The 19,491-nt window shown below is 45.9% G+C and overlaps 1 pseudogene; it reads right to left on the bottom strand.

The window, feature by feature from the left end:
* Nucleotides 1-17,548: 17,548 nt before the first annotated feature.
* Nucleotides 17,549-18,263, bottom strand: LOC120430907 (B9 domain-containing protein 2-like; annotated as a pseudogene).
* Nucleotides 18,264-19,491: the final 1,228 nt, after the last annotated feature.

Here is a 19,491-nt window from a genome sequence, read left to right as displayed (position 1 = left end):
AATCACACTCACACTTCCGCGCCAATCGTTCACTCTCCACTGTTCACAGCGTAAACATAAACACGCGCCTCTTTTCATGCGCTGTCAAAAACCAAGTACACGCTTCAGTAAGGGATAGTCTGTTTCGGGTTATTATTACCCGGTCAATATATTTATATTGTTTACATTATTTTGAAGGACGAAAACCCTACACCAACCTCAATCCACGTTTTCCCCACACCAAACTTAACTTCCGACCTATCGCGGGCGGCGACTGATTGACAGGGCAGGAAAAAAGGCTGACAGGAAACACTAGACCGTCAGCCCTCTTCAACATCCTCCAACCCCCTAGCCTTCCGCAGTTGAACCGACTGATCTCTGCCAACTCCGACGGGATTGATCTGGTTCGTCAATTTGACAAACAGGCTTTCCCCGCGAAGCTCTGGATGCTGGTGCCATCATGGCTACATGTGAAGAGAAAGTAGAAATTTTTTGCTTCATTTTCATTTCGAGTGAAAATTTCGTATTCTTCAAACTGGAAATGGCACGGAGTGAAATTGAAAGAAACTTCACTGGCAAATTTAAATTTCAATGAGACATAAAGCACAGCCGGCAGATTTTTCCACCTCCACTTTGCATAATTTCTCACTTTCAAGGTGTGAAAAAACGCTTCATCAAGAAGAGTTAGATCGTTCATTAGAACACGGTAACCACATTATTGTGCACCAATGAACCATCCATTCTGGAGATTTTGCTGTTCTTCTTCAAAAGAGAGACTAGAAAAAACTTTTCCCGAGTAGAAGACAACTTTGGCAAAAGTGGTGAATTGCAGCTGGCCAACTCATTAAAACGTATTTAAATAAGAGGTTTTTTTTCGCTTTCTACTTGTGAGTCTGTTCTACGAAAAAGCCTTCAGCCAGGGAAAATGAATCAAACCAGTGAAGTTTTGATTCGTAATATAGGCCATTCCTTCAAGCGGCGATCATTATTTAAGAAAATCGTTTTGAAAAATCAGGGGCAATCAAATATTTATTTCAAAAAACTTTTAATTCTCAAATTTAGTTCTCGGCTTATCAGTCCCAGTAGCAAGTAAAACGAAAATTTTGTTTTTTATGCCCGACGTTTCGATATATATAATATAATTTTCAAGGGTTCTACAAACAAGACATAATACATGATTAAATTAAAAACATACATGAATTACACAAAGCGAACAAAAAAAAATCTTACAAAAAATGGTTCGTCTTTTGTCAGGTGGCTTTAGTAATACAGCAAAAACAGTCACATCCTGAGGGACAACTAGCATCAATCGGCTGTAATTAATACAAATTTAAATTAAATACTATCCAAGAGAAACGGTTGCAGTACAAAAAACTAACTGTAATAGAACACTTTTGCACCGAAAAAGTTCTAAAAACACTTTCGCCATAGTTGAACACGAATTTTCGTTTTACTTGCTACTGGGACTGATAAGCTGAGAACTAAATTTGAGAATTGATCCACCAGTCGATAGCACTCCTCTAAAACTTTTAATTCTAATGGAAATAGAAGTCTAAACAACTGAAAACAAATTTGAGAAACATTCAAATATGAAAACCATGGCAGGCAATTTCAATTCCCCCCCCCCTCCACTGGTCTGAGTGAGGGACATAATCTTTAAAAATATTCGCAAGGGCCTAACATTCCCAAATTAACCCTCTAAAGCCCATGGTTACTCCACAGTACCACAACTTTTTGTTTTCAAAATTAAATTACTCTACAACCATGCATTGTTTCTACCTAGTTCAACCTGCATTAGTTTAGATAGAATGTAACTAACAACCATTTAAATTTCATCTAATCTTCCGATCCGTTTACGTGTAATGTAGAAAAACGTTAAAATCTCGATTTTGCTCCTAAAGTCCTATGTAAATTTTGTATGTACAACTGTGAAAAACGCGATTAAAAACCATTTCCTATATTTTTTTTTTCATTTTAATGCAAAAAAGTAAATTAACAAGACAACGTTTTTTCAATGGATCAACTATAATCTCCTTGGAACGAGATGTCAAGTAGGACCTATAGGCAATCAAACGTCATAATTACCTCCCACTAGAGGGCGTTGAAACTTGGGGTGATGTTTTCATTATAACCTACAGCGAGTAAGTTGGTTTGAAATTTGAATTTTTTTTATTTCATCATAAAATCGACATTAATAGCAAACTATACCATTTTCAGGTAAGAAATAAATAGCATAATTGATATAAACGAAAATATTTTTGTGAAGGCCGATTTAACCTGTTCATTATCTGATTCAAAATAAGGGAATGTTTTAATCAACCAAAACCTAACTAATCAATTGAGAATGTAGATTATTCAAGTGAACAAATATTTTGTAAAGTCTCTTCTACCATAAAAGCAAAGCTCTGCTTGAAAAATGGTAATTGGAATGATTTTCAAAATTTGCAATCTAACCTTATTCTCGCGTTTTCAATCCAGATCTCAGAATTTTCAATGAAAAAGGCAACTTAGCAAAAAATCAAAAAGTCAATCGATAGAACTTTTTATTTCTTTTATGAAGAAAAAAAACTTTTTATTTCTTACCACCTGTTAACTTTATTTTATTCCAAAAGATCAATTTTCTTTTAAAAAACGTTACTTAATCAACCCTTAGGTGGTTGGTGCCTTCCTCACATCTAGAGAGTAATGCTATCCAAAATAGATACAAAAGGACGGACCTTTCAGTGTTCTATCAACTTGATTCATACCATCAGATTGGGTAGTAAGATCATCATAATTCAGGGCTCTTATGTGCTTATAACTTTTGATAGGGTTTTCAGATCTGCAATCTATTGAACTCGTTGGAAAGGTCTTTCGATTACCTATCCAACGATCAGTCGCATGATAGATCCGGACAACGTTCTCATCAAAATATCTGAGATTCTGCCTCTAAAATGTGTATAAATAACACATAAGTGCTTATAACTTTTGATAGGGTTGCCAGATCTGCAATCTATTGAACTCGTTGGAAAGGTCTTTCGGTTACCTATCCAACGATCAGTCGCATGATAGATCCGGACAACGTTTTCATCAATATATATGAGATCCGGCCTGAAAAAAGTTCATAAATAACACTTAAGTGCGTATAACTTTTGATAGGGTTGTCAGATCTGCAATCTATTGAACTCGTTGGAAAGGTCTTTCGATTACCTATCCAACGACAAGTCGCATGGTAGATCCGGACAACGTTTCCATCAAAATATATGAGATCCGGCCTCTAAAAGGTTAATAAATAACACTTAAATGCTTATAACTTTTGATAGGGTTGTCAGATCTTCAATGTCTTGAACGCGTTGGAAAGGTCTTTTGATTACCTATCCAACGATAGGTCGCATGAGAGATCCGGACAACGTTTTTATCAAAATATCTGAGATCCGGCATCCAAAAAGTGCATAAATAACACTTAAGTGCTTATAACTTTTGATAGGGTTATCAGATCTTAGATGTTTGTGACGCGTTGGAAGGTTTCTTTATTACCTTTCTAAAAATGTATATTCTTACAAAAACCACCATTTTTACAATCTTCCGGACTTTTGTCAAAATCGTTTTTTTAGCATAACTTTTGAAGTACTTGAGTAAACTTTATAATTTTCAATAGCGACTTATGGGACCCCAAGACGGATCGAATGAGACCAAAACGGTCCAAATCGGTTCAGCCAGCGCCGAGATAATCGAGTGCATATTTTTTGGTGCACAGACCCACATCCCTACACACACACACACACACACACACACACACACACCCGTGAACCGTGGGGACAGGTGAGGGTCCCTGCGGAGCTTAGCTGCCAGCTACCGGGCGGGTTGCAGTAGGCGGATAGCTGTCGGCGATTGCATACATTCATTGCATCGCCCCCGGACCAGCAGCGGGAGGATGTCTAGGACGTGGCGGAATTGAACAAGGGCTCTGTTTAATTTCTTCGAAAAAAAAACCACATGGGTCCGTACACACCTCTGTCAAGCGATCGAACGCCGCTATAAGTGTTTTAGCCCGAAACCTCACCAAACCCCGAATCCAAGATGTGACGCGACCCGTGTCGAGGGATGCATGGCTGGGGGGGTTCAACAAATTCCCAGTCGATAACGGAGCCTGTGGGGCACAGGGGCGAACCCCACACGTAATTTGCCCTTACTGCGTCACGGCAGGGCACTGGCGCAGCGGACCGTATTTCCCTAGCGACTCGTGGGATTCAAAATGAAGACAAGTGAAACAAACCAACAAAAGGGTCCCGATGCGCCCCAAGCATCGGAAAACACGGAGGTAGAAGAGGACGCAAACGTCGAAATGGCAGGAGGCGAGTCAAACGGCGGCGACACAGCAAGCGGAGGGACGAGCGCGTTCCGTGGAAGCGGGAAGGTGATGAGATCCCCAGTGTTGAACCAGGCGGCTGCCTCGAGTCAGCAGATAGGAGTTATTGGAGAGGAGACTCCCAAGTCATCCTTGTTGAACTTCGCCGGCAGTACCCCTCAGGACGGAGTCCTGCTCGGAAGGACCGCGTTGCAGGAGGTCAGAAGGAGGGTTAACGAACTCTTTGATTTCATCAAGGACAAAAACAACGTCCACACCAGAATCAAGCAGATGGTGAATGGAGTCAAGGCAGCCATGAATGCCGCAGAGCGCGAAAACAGCTCGCTGGTGGTGACGCGGAATTCACTGAAGCTCAGAGCTGAAAGAGCCGAAGAAACGCTGAACGCAAAACTGGAGGAGGAAGCGCTACGGGAGAAAGAACCGAAAACGCCGCCCGGCCCAGGCTCTAAAAGGGACAGGGAAACGCCTGGAGAGGAGGAGGACGCAAAGAAGCAGAAGCAGGGGAATGGAGACAGTCCGGACCCAGCGAAGGAGCCAGAACCAGACCCAGGGAAGGAGGAATGGGAGAAGGTCAAGAAAAAGAAGCGGAAGAAAAAAGGGAAGCAGAACGAGGACACCCAAAAACCCAAGTTTCGCAGGGAGCGTAACAAAGGCGAGGCTTTGGTGGTCGAGGTGAAGGAAGGTGTTTCGTACGCAGACCTCCTCCGGAAAGTACGAACCGATCCGGAACTCAAGGAGCTTGGCGAGAACGTGGTTAAAACCAGGCGCACACAGACCGGAGCGATGCTTTTTGAGCTGAAGAATGACCCCGCGGTCAAGAGCTCAGCTTTTAAGTCCCTCGTCGAGAAAGCCGTAGGCTACGAGTCGAAGGTAAGGGCGCTATCGCCGGAGACAACGATTGAGTGCAGGAACCTGGACGAGATCACGACGGAGGAAGAGCTAGAAGATGCGCTGATCGTTCTTCTGGATGACCGTACGACACCGATGGCAATCCGGTTGAGGAAAGCCTACGGCGGCACGCAAATTGCGTCGATCCGACTATCGACGCCTTCGGCGTCTAAGCTGCTGGAAGCCGGCAAGGTCAAAGTAGGGTGGTCGGTGTGCCCACTGAGGCCTGTTCCTCGAGTGACCCAGCAGATGACGAGGTGTTTCCGCTGTATGGGTTTCGGCCACCAGGCGAGAAATTGCGACGGTCCCGATCGAACCAACAGCTGCAGAAGATGTGGTAGAGAAGGCCACATGGCAAGAGACTGCAAAAATAAGCCGAAGTGCGTGCTCTGTAAAGAAGGCGATGGCAATAGCCATGCGACGGGTGGCTTTAATTGCCCGGTGTACAAGAAGCTGGCCTCGGGCAAAAAGTAATGGAGGTGTCCCAGGTGAACCTCAATCACTGCGACACTGCACAGCAACTGCTGTGGCAGTCGACCGCGGAGACGGGGTGTGACGTGGCAATTATTGCAGAACCGTACCGAGTTCCACACGACAACGGAAACTGGGCCGTGGATACAGCAAGAATGGCGGCGATACACGTGATGGGGCGGTACCCCATACAGGAAGTGGTCTCGAGGGCGTTTGAAGGATTCGTGATCGCCAAAGTAAACGGAACCTTCTTCTGTAGCTGCTATGCTCCCCCAAGATGGACCTTGGAGCAGTTTCAGCAGATGCTGGATAGTCTGACTGATGAACTGACCGGACGAAGCCCGATCGTTATCGGAGGTGACTTCAACGCGTGGGCGGTCGAGTGGGGTAGCAGATGCACCAATGCTAGGGGGCATAGCCTAATGGAAGCTCTGGCAAAGCTAGACGTTAGGCTGGCGAATCGCGGAACCAGCAGTACCTTCCGCAAAGACGGTCGTGAGTCCATTATCGACGTTACGTTCTGTAGCCCGCGACTGGCGGCCGACATGAACTGGAGGGTGAGTGAGGACTATACCCATAGCGATCACCAAGCGATCCGGTACAGCATCGGGAGACGAGCCCCTGTACCAGATAGGAGCAGCCGGTCCTACGGAAGGAAATGGAAGCTGCAGTACTTCGATGAGGGTCTCTTCGTGGAAGCGCTCCATTGGTGTGATGGTCCCCAAGACTTGAGTGCCGACGTGCTAACAGCACAACTGGTGACAGCATGCGACACAACCATGCCGCGGAGACTGGAGCCAAAGAACTGTCGTCGTCCAGCCTACTGGTGGAATGAAGAACTCGGTACCCTTCGGGCAAGTTGCCTCAGCGCCAGAAGACGAGTCCAGAGAGCAAGATCCGAAGCAACTAGAGAGGAGTGCAGAGAGGAGTACCGGTCTGCAAAGGCCGCGCTCAAGAAAGCGATCAAATGCAGCAAGACAAACTGCTTCAAGGAGTTATGCCAAGACGCTGATGCAAACCCTTGGGGGAGCGCATATCGTGTCGCGATGGCGAAGATCAGAGGCCCATCGATGGTGGCTGAAACGTGTCCCGACAAGCTGAAGGTCATTGTGGAAGGGCTCTTCCCAAGACATGACCCAACGACATGGCCTCCTACACCGTACAACGACGAAGGGGGTAGCAACGCCGAAGGTCATCTGATCACCAACGAAGAACTTGTGGCAGTAGCGAAGAGATTGAAGGTGAAGAAAGCTCCCGGCCCGGATGGAATCCCGAATTTCGCCCTGAAATCGGCGGTTCAAGCATTCCCGGATAGGTTTCGAACAGTCCTGCAGAAATGCCTGGACGAAGGACACTTCCCCGACCCGTGGAAGGTTCAAAAGCTCGTGTTGCTGCCAAAGCCAGGCAAACCACCGGGGGACCCATCATCGTATAGGCCTATATGTTTGCTGGACACCCTCGGAAAGCTTCTGGAACGGATCATCCTTAACCGGCTGACCAAGTACACGGAGAGCGAGCATGGCTTAGCAGCGAGGCAGTTCGGCTTCCGTAAAGGGAGATCCACGGTGGACGCCATCCGGAAAGTGGTCGAGAAAGCCGACGAAGCGCGGAGGAAAAAACGCAGGGGGAACCGTTGCTGCGCAATAGTCACGATTGACGTCAAGAACGCGTTCAACAGTGCGAGCTGGGCGGCCATAGCAGCAGCGCTGCACAAAATGAAGGTGCCTGACTATTTGTGCATGAGCTTGAAGAGCTACTTCGAGAACCGCGTGCTGGTCTACGACACTGCCGATGGACAAAAAACCGTTGTTGTTACCGCGGGAGTTCCGCAGGGATCCATTCTGGGTTCAGCACTGTGGAACGGAATGTATGACGGAGTGTTGACACTGAGGCTACCCAACGGCGTAGAGATTGTTGGCTTTGCAGACGACATAGTGCTGACGGTAACCGGCGAAAATGTCGAGGAGGTCGAAGTGCTGGCTATGGAGGCAATCGCAATGATCGAGAACTGGATGCTCGAGGTGAAGCTGCGGATCGCTCACCACAAGACGGAGATGATACTGGTCAGTAACCACAAAAAGGTGCAGCAGGCCCAGATACACGTTGGAGAACACGTCGTGCACTCGAAGAGAGCGCTCAAGTACCTCGGGGTGATGGTGGATGACCGGCTGAACTTCAACAGCCACGTCGATTACGCCTGCGAGAAGGCGGCTAAGGCGATCATGGCACTGTCGAGGATGATGCCGAACAACGCTGGACCCAGGAGCAGTAGGCGCCGCCTCTTGGCAAGTGTCGCGACGTCCATACTTAGGTACGGCGGACCGGTATGGTGGACGGCGCTGGGGACGAAGCGAAATCGAGCGCTGCTCGACAGAACGCAGAGACTGATGGCCATGCGGGTTGCAAGCGCGTACAGGACCATTTCGTCGGAAGCAGTTGGTGTCATAGCCGGAATGATCCCCATCAGAATCACACTAGAAGAGGACACCGTGTGCTACACCCGAAGAGGCACGAGAGGTATCCGGGAAGCCGCGAGAGCCGAATCGCTGACAAGGTGGCAATGCGAGTGGGACACTACGGAGAAAGGCAGATGGACGCATCGGCTGATCCCGTCTGTATCCGCGTGGGTGAACAGAAGGCACGGAGAGGTCACCTTCCACCTCACACAGTTCCTGTCGGGCCATGGCTGCTTCAGGAAGTACCTGCACAGGTTCGGACATGCAGAGTCCCCTCTCTGTCCGGACTGCGTCGATTGCGAGGAAACACCGGAGCACGTGGTGTTCGGCTGCCCTCGCTTCGAGGCAGCGCGAAGCGAAATGCTGGCCATTATCGGAGCAGACTCCAGCCCGGATAATGTGGTGCGAAGAATGTGCAGCGACATCGCCAAGTGGAATGCGGTCGTCGGAGCGGTGACGCAGATCACTTCGGCTCTCCAGCGGAAATGGAGAGACGATCAGAGGAGGAACGACTAGGAGCCTAGTCGAAAAACCACGAGTGTGGCTGTGAAGGAGAGCACGTTATGATGGTCGGCTCTACCAAATCGGTACACGTCTCGATGGTCACAGGAGTCGAGAACCCACGAGTGTGGCTGTGAAGGAGAGCACGTTATGACGGTCGGCTCTACCAAATCGGTACACGTCTCGATGGTCCAAGGAGAGGGCTGCATATGACTAGCCGATCAAAAGCAACGCGATTCTTGGGCGCGGTTAAACCCTCGCATGGACTCATATGTATGTGGAACAGGAAATGGTTCTAGTACCCGGCATGGATCCTGTAAGTAGACTAGTGCAGAAAATGCAACGCCTCCCCCCGAAGTTATACCGAAAGGTGGTCCCGGGGGGAAAAGGGCACGGCGTTCAAGGACTGGTTTAGTGGGTCGGGAAAACTCTTTTTGTTTTCCCAACCCCACACTACCTGAGAAATGAATTCTCAGGTGTCTGATAGCAGATTCCGACCTTGTAAAAAAAAAAAAAAAAAAAAAAAAAAAAAAAAAAAAAAAAAAAAAAAACAAAACAAAAAAAAAAAAAAACAAAAAAACACACACACACACACACACACACACCCGTACCCGTGAACCGTGGGGACAGGTGAGGGTCCCTGCGGAGCTTAGCTGCCAGCTACCGGGCGGGTTGCAGTAGGCGGATAGCTGTCGGCGATTGCATACATTCATTGCATCGCCCCCGGACCAGCAGCGGGAGGATGTCTAGGACGTGGCGGAATTGAACAAGGGCTCTGTTTAATTTCTTCGAAAAAAAACCACATGGGTCCGTAAACACCTCTGTCAAGCGATCGAACGCCGCTATAAGTGTTTTAGCCCAAAACCTCACCAAACCCCGAATCCAAGATGTGACGCGACCCGTGTCGAGGGATGCATGGCTGGGGGGGTTCAACAAATTCCCAGTCGATAACGGAGCCTGTGGGGCACAGGGGCGAACCCCACACGTAATTTGCCCTTACTGCGTCACGGCAGGGCACTGGCGCAGCGGACCGTATTTCCCTAGCGACTCGTGGGATTCAAAATGAAGACAAGTGAAACAAACCAACAAAAGGGTCCCGATGCGCCCCAAGCATCGGAAAACACGGAGGTAGAAGAGGACACAAACGTCGAAATGGCAGGAGGCGAGTCAAACGGCGGCGACACAGCAGGCGGAGTGGCGAGCGCGTTCCGTGGAAGCGGGAAGGTGTTGAGATCCCCAGTGTTGAACCAGGCGGCTGCTTCGAGTCAGCAGATAGGAGTAATTGGAGAGGAGACTCCCAAGTCATCCTTGTTGAACTTCGCCGGCAGTACCCCTCAGGACGGAGTCCTGCTCGGAAGGACCGCGTTGCAGGAGGTCAGAAGGAGGGTTAACGAACTCTTTGATTTCATCAAGGACAAAAACAACGTCCACACCAGAATCAAGCAGATGGTGAATGGAGTCAAGGCAGCCATGAATGCCGCAGAGCGCGAAAACAGCTCGCTGGTGGTGACGCGGAATTCACTGAAGCTCAGAGCTGAAAGAGCCGAAGAAACGCTGAACGCAAAACTGGAGGAGGAAGCGCTACGGGAGAAAGAACCGAAAACGCCGCCCGGCCCAGGCTCTAAAAGGGACAGGGAAACGCCTGGAGAGGAGGAGGACGCAAAGAAGCAGAAGCAGGGGAATGGAGACAGTCCGGACCCAGCGAAGGAGCCAGAACCAGACCCAGGGAAGGAGGAATGGGAGAAGGTCAAGAAAAAGAAGCGGAAGAAAAAAGGGAAGCAGAACGAGGACACCCAAAAACCCAAGTTTCGCAGGGAGCGTAACAAAGGCGAGGCTTTGGTGGTCGAGGTGAAGGAAGGTGTTTCGTACGCAGACCTCCTCCGGAAAGTACGAACCGATCCGGAACTCAAGGAGCTTGGCGAGAACGTGGTTAAAACCAGGCGCACACAGACCGGAGCGATGCTTTTTGAGCTGAAGAATGACCCTGCGGTCAAGAGCTCAGCTTTTAAGTCCCTCGTCGAGAAAGCCGTAGGCTACGAGTCGAAGGTAAGGGCGCTATCGCCGGAGACAACGATTGAGTGCAGGAACCTGGACGAGATCACGACGGAGGAAGAGCTAGAAGATGCGCTGATCGTTCTTCTGGATGACCGCACGACACCGATAGCAATCCGGTTGAGGAAAGCCTACGGCGGCACGCAAATTGCGTCGGTCCGACTATCGACGCCTTCGGCGTCTAAGCTGCTGGAAGCCGGCAAGGTCAAAGTAGGTCACTGAGGCCTGTTCCTCGAGTGACCCAGCAGATGACGAGGTGTTTCCGCTGTATGGGTTTCGGCCACCAGGCGAGAAATTGCGACGGTCCCGATCGAAACAACAGTTGCAGAAGATGTGGTAGAGAAGGCCACATGGCAAGAGACTGCAAAAATAAGCCGAAGTGCGTGCTCTGTAAAGAAGGCGATGGCAATAGCCATGCGACGGGTGGCTTTAATTGCCCGGTGTACAAGAAGCTGGCCTCGGGCAAAAAGTAATGGAGGTGTCCCAGGTGAACCTCAATCACTGCGACACTGCACAGCAACTGCTGTGGCAGTCGACCGTGGAGACGGGGTGTGACGTGGCAATTATTGCAGAACCGTACCGAGTTCCACACGACAACGGAAACTGGGCCGCGGATACAGCAAGAATGGCGGCGATACACGTGATGGGGCGGTACCCCATACAGGAAGTGGTTTCGAGGGCGTTTGAAGGATTCGTGATCGCCAAAGTAAACGGAACCTTCTTCTGTAGCTGCTATGCTCCCCCAAGATGGACCTTGGAGCAGTTTCAGCAGATGCTGGATAGTCTGACCGATGAACTGATCGGACGAAGCCCGATCGTTATCGGAGGTGACTTCAACGCGTGGGCGGTCGAGTGGGGTAGCAGATGCACCAATGCTAGGGGGCATAGCCTAATGGAAGCTCTGGCAAAGCTAGACGTTAGGCTGGCGAATCGCGGAACCAGCAGTACCTTCCGCAAAGACGGTCGTGAGTCCATTATCGACGTTACGTTCTGTAGCCCGCGACTGGCGGCCGACATGAACTGGAGGGTGAGTGAGGACTATACCCATAGCGATCACCAAGCGATCCGGTACAGCATCGGGAGACGAGCCCCTGTACCAGATAGGAGCAGCCGGTCCTACGGAAGGAAATGGAAGCTGCAGTACTTCGACGAGGGTCTCTTCGTGGAAGCGCTCCATTGGTGTGATGGTCCCCAAGACTTGAGTGCCGACGTGCTAACAGCACAACTGGTGACAGCATGCGACACAACCATGCCGCGGAGACTGGAGCCAAGGAACTGTCGTCATCCAGCCTACTGGTGGAATGAAGAACTCGGTACCCTTCGGGCAAGTTGCCTCAGCGCCAGAAGACGAGTCCAGAGAGCAAGATCCGAAGCAACTAGAGAGGAGTGCAGAGAGGAGTATCGGTCTGCAAAGGCCGCGCTCAAGAAAGCGATCAAATGCAGCAAGACAAACTGCTTCAAGGAGTTATGCCAAGACGCTGATGCGAACCCTTGGGGGAGCGCATATCGTGTCGCGATGGCGAAGATCAGAGGCCCATCGATGGTGGCTGAAACGTGTCCCGACAAGCTGAAGGTCATTGTGGAAGGGCTCTTCCCAAGACATGATCCAACGACCTGGCCTCCTACACCGTTCAACGACGAAGGGGGTAGCAACGCCGAAGGTCATCTGATCACCAACGAAGAACTTGTGGCAGTAGCGAAGAGATTGAAGGTGAAGAAAGCTCCCGGCCCGGATGGAATCCCGAATTTCGCCCTGAAATCGGCGGTTCAAGCATTCCCGGATAGGTTTCGAACAGTCCTGCAGAAATGCCTGGACGAAGGACACTTCCCCGACCCGTGGAAGGTTCAAAAGCTCGTGTTGCTGCCAAAGCCAGGCAAACCACCGGGGCACAGTGGTTCAAAATGCTGTTTTGACGAACTTAATTGATTAGAGCAAAAAATAAGCATTTTCGTGCTTTGACATGTTCTACAACTTTGTTCAGCATTGTCATGGCCTACTTTTGGTGAAATTTGTTTTCCAAAATACTCATCACAGCAGGCTATGGAATTTCTAACTTTTGACAGTTAAGAGATAGAGCTTTGGTGTCTTCGGCAAAGTTGCAGGGCTGAAAATTTCCACAAACTTTGTCGAAGACGCCAAAGCTCTATATTTGCGTTGAATACCAGTTTTAGGACCTTTTTCATAAATCCCTGCCAAAAAACAGTTTTTTGACTAAAACTATGTTGAACTTTGATTTTAGACGATTACAATGTTCAGAAGAGTTGTCAGTAATATCAAAACAAACAACTTTGTCGAAGACGCCAAATTGATAGGAGCTATATGTGATGAGTTATAGCAAGATTTCGAGATAATTTAGCTAGTTTTCGAGCTCGGTATACAAAGCCTCGGGCAAATTTGGGCAAAAACCCATACAATAGGCTTCAAGTATGACTATTCCACTACAAAATGTCGAGTGAATCATTCGTCCGAAGGTTTACGGTCATAGATTTCCGAGCATTTTAATTTATTTTATTTTTGATGACTATTTAAATGCATTTAGGACACTTTTAAGGCACATAAGCCATTTTTGCGATTTATTTGGACACACGAGGCGTGTAGGTCAGACTCTTGTGAAAATTTTGATGTATTGGAAGTCTATTTTTGAGGCTATCCAGTGTATTTTTGGAAATATCTTTGAAAAAAAAAATCCCTTCCAAAAGAGCTAATCGGCGAATCTACACATCTAGTCAACGTCATAACGTTAGAGTTGCAAAGACAGTAAATTATTTCAAACATTCATATTATTTATTAGCCAATAGGTTCCAAAAATAGACTTTCAAAACATCAAAATTTTCACAAGAGTCTGACCTACACGCCTCGTGTGTCCAAATAAATCGCAAAAATGGCTTATTTGCCTTAAAAGTGTCCTAAATGCATTTAAATAGTCATCAAAAATAAAATAAATTAAAATGCTCGGAAATCTATGACCGTAAACCTTCGGACGAATGATTCACTCGACATTTTGTAGTGGAATAGTCATACTTGAAGCCTATAGAGAATTTGCAGCAAAGCTAAAAGACACATGTCGCCACCTATGAACAAATAGCGTAAACCTATGATTTTTTGAAAAAATGTGTTTTTTCCTTCATAATCAACATTTTTATAAAACTTATGCCGGATTCAGATGAGAAAAATTATTTCCAACAATTTGGTGTACATTTTTCCAATATTTGTTTGATTTTTCTATGAGAAAACTGTAAATTTAGAAAAAGATAGTAATTTGGACTATTTGGCAAGAAAGTCTGTCAAAAATCAATACAAATTGTTGAATATACGTTAACACATCTGTTATCAACTATATAACGGTTTATTTCATTGATATATACGGGGAAACTCATTTTTTCGTGTTCCAAAACATGTTTTTTAAAGAAAAAGGTCACAAATTATTGCGCGCCCAAAAGTTGATGTTCATTATTTTAAAGCAAAAAATTTTTCTCGTCTTTTGCAACTAGTTTCATGAAGATTGATGCAGGGAATCATGAGAAATAAGCGATTTTGTTCTTTAATCGACAGAAAGGCATACGACTTTAGGCAAGTAACCTCATTTTGGCGCCACCTACATTTGAAACGCAGTCGCGCTGCAAAACCTCAATTGTATTGAAGAATTCGACGACGTTTTTTCCGCTAGGTTCGCTGTTGTTCCAGCGGTGTTCGGAATGACAGCCCCCATACAGTTTGAGCAGTTTTTAGGGAAAAATCGCGTTTATAATGAAAAATCAAGCATTTTCAGAAAAGTGGGGTATTGCAAAGTGTGGCAATTTCGCTAACGATCATAATGCGTGGTGATTTGTAGTGATTAATTGTGACTGGTATTTTATTTAAACGACTTTTCTAAAAAGATGATCGATATTTTGGATAACTTGAGTCAAATGTTGCAAAAGTTAGAAGTAATGATGAAATATAATAAAAAAGTGTTTACACTTTACTTTTATTCCCGTTTGAGCAAAATATTGACCTTAAAAATGCATTTTGGTGATTTTTTGGAAATTTTTGGAAAAAATCGAAAAACTGGCAATTTTTTGAGAAAATTATTGTAATTATGCTGTAATATGACTCTAATAGTTTGTTCTAGCAATAATACACACATAAGGAGTATTATCAATCAAATAAAGCTTATTTAAATCAATTTTTCAAAAGATCTTTTTGGTAAATTTGAGGAAAAAACATGAAAACCTAACTCAGCCCCTATGATTTATACATCATTCGATTCGTTTATGCGATTGCCACACTTTACAATAACTTTCATCGACGTTAAAAAATATTTGAAGGAAACAAAAATCAAAAACTGCAAAAAAAATAATATTTCCAAGCACGCTGTCATTCCGAACATCGTTGCGTAGTGCTTCTACTCGCCACCAGGATGCGTGCACGTTTCTGTCGAATCTCTCAATGGGTTTTTGCCCAAATTTGCCCGAGGCTTAGTATACCGAGCTCGAAAACTACACAGAAAAAAAAAATCGGGTAAATTTACATCATTTATGATGTACCAAAAGTGCACGTCATTAATGATGTAAAATTAAGTCAATTTCATTTGAAATTTACATGCCATCCGATGTAAACTGGGCAAGGCAAAATAGTTTCAAGTCATGTAAATTTCCGATGAAATATACGTAAATTTACCCAACCAAAAAAAAATTTTTGGGCCCCGCTGAACCTTGAATCCGATGTAAATTTCAAATGCCTTTGTACATCGTACTTCAGATTTATTAAATTTTAACTTGATTTTTGGTAAAACATCGAGTGAATAAAATAAATGTTTCTGAACCGCAAAACGTAAACAAAAGAATTGAAAACTACACCAGACCACAGATTCAGCGGAGCAATGTACAAACATGTTTAGGAAAAAGTTATTTTGTCGACCATGCTTAAATTTTGCGAAAAAGGAGGTGATGTTAACTATAGAGAATTTGCAGCAAAGCTAAAAGACGCGTGTCGCCACCTATGAACAAATAGCGTAAACCTATGATTTTCATAAAAAATGTGTTTTTTCCTTCCTAATCAACATTTTTATAAAACTTATGCCGGATTCGGATGAGAAAAAATATTTCCAACAATTTGGTGTATAACTTTCCAATATTTGTTTGATTTTTCTATGAGAAAACTGTAAATTTAGAAAAAGATAGTAATTTGGACTATTTGGCAAGAAAGTCTGTCAAAAATCAATACAAATCGTTGAATATACGTTAACACATCTGTTATCAACTATATAACTGGTTATTTCCGTGGTATATACAGGGAAACTCATTTTTTCGTGTTCCAAAACATGTTTTTTAAAGAAAAAGGTCACAAATTTTTGCGCGCCCAAAAGTTGATGTTCATTATTTTAAAGCAAAATTTTTTTCTCGTCTTTTGCAACCAGTTTCATGAAGATTGATGCAGGGAATCATGAGAAATAAGCGATTTTGTTCTTCAATTCAGCAGAAAGGAATACGATTTTTGGCAAGTAACCTCATTTTGGCGCCACCTACATTTGAAACACAGTCGCGCTGCAAAACCTCAATACGAAATGTACTTATCTGGCGGAAGGCAGTCAGCTGTTGATCGTCGGAATAGAACAGCGTCCGCCGGATGGAATTCGTCTCGAGGCTAGTGGTCTGGATGAGCCCATACGGCTTCAAAGGTTGAGCTGCTTCTGCTCAGCCATGTCATTCCCCGCGACATGGTCCTCGAACTCATTGGCAACGGGCGGCGGAGTATCCGTTCGACTCAGCAAAGTTTGTCGAACCTCTGCAGCGACAGCGCGGGCACTGTCAGAATCTTTTACCAGGACATCATCGAGTCGGACTTCTTCTCTAGACGGAAACAGCACTGCATGTAGACTCCGGATCAGGTTGAACTGCTTCCGTTTTCGTCGATTCGAGTGGTCCGTGGCAATTCTCGTGAAACGCATTTTGGCAGTCGCAGCAGAACAGCAGTTTTCACTGAGAAGAAACGCAAGACGATTAGTTTGGGAAGAAACGCAAAACGGTTGCGATGTCGTCGGTTCCATACTTAATTCCCGAAGAGATTTTCCACGATCGACTCACTTGCTGCACACAGATAAGAGCTGAAATAAGTTGAAAAATAAGTGAAACTAATTAGAAAAACTATTTCACGTTGAACAAAACAGTGTCATTATATTTATTACGTATTGTTCTTACTTACGCAACTACGAAGCGTCCTAGCGGTGGACGTTTCTGTTGGAGTCGATGGCAAACTAGTAGCTAGTCGGTTGGAACAACGTTCGCTTAATGGTCTGATCGTTGTTGTCCCACTAAACGAACGTTTTGCCCTGTTCCTTCTCTACTTGGTCTGTTCCTGCCGATCCTGGTCCGGTGATTACTGGGTCATCAATCGTTGTAAAATGAAAGTCTTCCTTGTTTCGCGGTTCGCGTTCCTCGGCCATTCGTTTCTAGGGCACCTCCTCTGACTTTCGATTCAACTCCTCGTTGTTCCGCTCGACCTTCTTCCATTCGGCTTCGGCCTCTTTGGCGTTCGAAGGACCAAACCGGCGCGGAACACATATTCAATCGCCTCAACCTCGTCGACCAGGAACCGAAAGACCGCCTTCACCTGGGTGCCGCATCAGCTCGATCTGTACCTCCATGAACTGTTGATGCCGTTGACGCCATTCCGAAACGAGGAATAGTTTGCTCTTGGCCGTACCCAACCAGGCTTCCGGTGGAATCGAATGCCTATGCAATGGAGCAACTTTTGCGTCGCGGACAGGTTCTGAAGAGGGTTGGCCAGCGTGGCCAGCAAACCGGAGGCGGCCGAAAAGTCGTACATTTAGACTGGACTTTGAACTTGACCCGCGAGAAAACAAACTTACTACACGCAAAACGGACATTAGGTATAAATTCCTAATTTTTAGTATTTTTTGAACTTATGTTCTAGCTTGTCAAATTATACCTAAAAATTAGTAATTTTTTCTTCCTAAAATTTAGGATTTTTTTAGAACATTGAAGTACTTCTTAAAAATTCCTAAATTTTAGTATTATTTTAGTTCAAGAATTGTGATTCACGTTTTGACATGTCAATGTCAAAATAATTTCGCGGCTGTGAGTTTGTGTTCCGTGGTGCTGCTGTTAATTTTTAAATTGTGGGAAGTGGCAAGGTAAGTTTTGTGCCGGGAACCGATCGGAAATTGATTTCGAGTTGGCCGACGAAACTTTCCACGTGGCCATCCGGATCCAGTGCAGCCCCGGTTGGGTCGGCAGAAACGCAAAGCCGTACCCGACTGGCCAAAAGTTGTCGAACGAGTTCAGCGCAATCAGTTCCACGTGCAGCTTTGGCCAAACCTGGATTCCGCGGCAGGCCAGGTGCAAATCGAGCGGAGTTCCAAAGTTGGACCGCCGAGGATCGACGCGGGCCGTGTTGGCGACACTGTCCCTCGCAGTGACCCTCAATCACTTTCCAACTGGACCCGAACTGGACGCTCCATTTGCAGAACAGGTTCGGCTCTTCAAAATCCGACGCGTGGCACAGTTCTCCCAGGATGGGACAGAGGTTCCGCCGGGGCATCGCTGGATTTAGTTACGTAGCTTTATTTTTTTTTAAGGGAACCGCTTTTTGAGTGCCAAGGAGGAGGACGGAACCTTCAACTCCCGGCGGGATTAAAAAAGCGCGGCCGCGTCTTCCCTCTCGTGCCCTTGAGGACGGATGTTTGCGGAAGAGCTGGAAAGGGGGAGTATAAAGGAACCCCAACCGGGGGGATTGTGCGATCCACTGAGAAAGATGTTGGAGGCGAATGAAAGGTTTGAGGTTGGTGAACCAAAGTTTATCTTGTTGTGATTTGGTTGGGAGTTGCGGGTGTGTGTATGTGTGTGTGTATGTATGCGTGTGTGAAAGTGCGTTTGTGCTCGTGTGTGTATGAGAGACTGAGAGTGAGAGGGCGAGGGTAGAGGAAGAGAAAGTGGGAGAGAGAAGAGGAGAGGGAGAGAAAAAGGAGGGAAAGAGAGAGAAAGTGGGAAAGGGAGAGAGGGAGAGAAAGTGGGAGGGAAGAGGGACAGAAAATGTGGGAGAGAAGGAGAGCGCTAGGGTGAGGGTAGATGAAAGAGAGAAACTACGAGAGAAGGAGAGAGAGAGAAAGAGAGAGAGAGAGAGAGAGAGAGAGAGAGAGAGAATGAAGGGGGGGGGGGGGGGGGGTAAAATGTGTGTATAAGAGAGAAAGATAAAAATAGTGCTAGAGAGATTAAGAGATAGAGAGGACAGAGAAAGAGTGAGAAGGAGAGACAAGAGAGGGGGAGAAATAGAGAAATAGTGGTAGATAGAGTAACAGGTAGGAGAGAGCAAGTGGGAGTAAAGGGGCAAAGTGGGAGGAAGAAAGAGAGAGATGAGAGAGAAAGTGGGAGAGAAAGTAGGAGAGGGAGAGAAAGTGTGAAAGAGAGAAGGGGAGAAAATGTGGTAGAGGGAGAGAGGGGGGAGAGGCAGAGAGAAGGTGGGAAAAATAGAGAGGATGGGAGAGCGAGAAAAAGTAGGATATAGAAGAGAAGAGAAAGCAAGCTCGAAATAGAGAGAAAGAGGAAGAGAGAGAGAGAAAAATTTAAAAACCCTAAATTTCAAACATTCTCAAACTCCAAAAAATCAAATATTCTAAAATTCAAAATATTAAAAGATTTTTATATTGAAGTTGTAAAAATATTCAAATATTACAATAATAAAATATCAAAAATAAATAATTATGAAAATATTAAAAAATCTAAAGCAGTAAATTATTCCAACAATAAAATATTAAAATATTGAAATACTTAAATTTAAAATAACAAAATATGAAA

Source organism: Culex pipiens, chromosome 1, assembly GCF_016801865.2.
Source record: "Culex pipiens pallens isolate TS chromosome 1, TS_CPP_V2, whole genome shotgun sequence".
Taxonomy (NCBI): domain Eukaryota; kingdom Metazoa; phylum Arthropoda; class Insecta; order Diptera; family Culicidae; genus Culex; species Culex pipiens.
This window is presented reverse-complemented; position numbering and strand designations above follow the sequence as displayed.